The sequence below is a fragment of the Calidris pugnax genome, unplaced genomic scaffold, assembly GCF_001431845.1.
Source record: "Calidris pugnax isolate Ruff unplaced genomic scaffold, ASM143184v1 scaffold285, whole genome shotgun sequence".
In the NCBI taxonomy this organism is placed as follows: Eukaryota; Metazoa; Chordata; class Aves; order Charadriiformes; family Scolopacidae; genus Calidris; species Calidris pugnax.
The window spans coordinates 218,040-218,360 of record NW_015091000.1 but is presented as its reverse complement, the minus strand read 5'-3'; the positions used below and the strand labels follow the sequence as shown (position 1 = coordinate 218,360).

Genomic DNA, 321 nt, shown 5'->3' with positions numbered 1-321 from the left:
TACCACGGCAACGGCCCCCTCCCCTCACCTACCCCCCCCACCTCAAGCGCCGGCCCCCGCTCGCGCCCCGTCCAGGCAGCCCCCCGCCACGACGCCCGCCCACGACGCTCTCTCATTGGGCCGCGGCGGGAAGACGTGGCTGCTCATTGGTCGCGAGAGCAGTCCGTTGGCCGGAAGGGCCGCTCATTGGTCGTAAGGGCCGCCCGTCAGCCCGCCCACGCCCTTGCGCTGCCGGAACGGCACCGGCGGGAAACGCGGAGCGCGGCCGTGGGTTCCGGGGCAGCAGCGGCCCCGCCGGGGGGGGGGGTATGTCCGGGGATG

General features: G+C 75.7%; 1 protein-coding gene across 2 annotated transcripts in view; it reads right to left on the bottom strand.

Annotated features, from left to right (window-relative positions):
* Positions 1 to 86, bottom strand: part of SLC39A3 (solute carrier family 39 (zinc transporter), member 3) — a 5,022-nt gene extending 4,936 nt beyond the window's left edge. The window contains exon 1 of one of the 2 annotated variants that reach the window (XM_014955535.1): positions 42 to 86. The gene's annotated coding sequence lies outside the window, so the exon portion shown is untranslated. Of the gene's footprint in view, positions 1 to 32 lie in introns of both variants that reach the window. The other variant, XM_014955536.1, reaches the window with a different exon arrangement.
* Between the last annotated feature and the right edge of the window lie 235 nt (positions 87 to 321).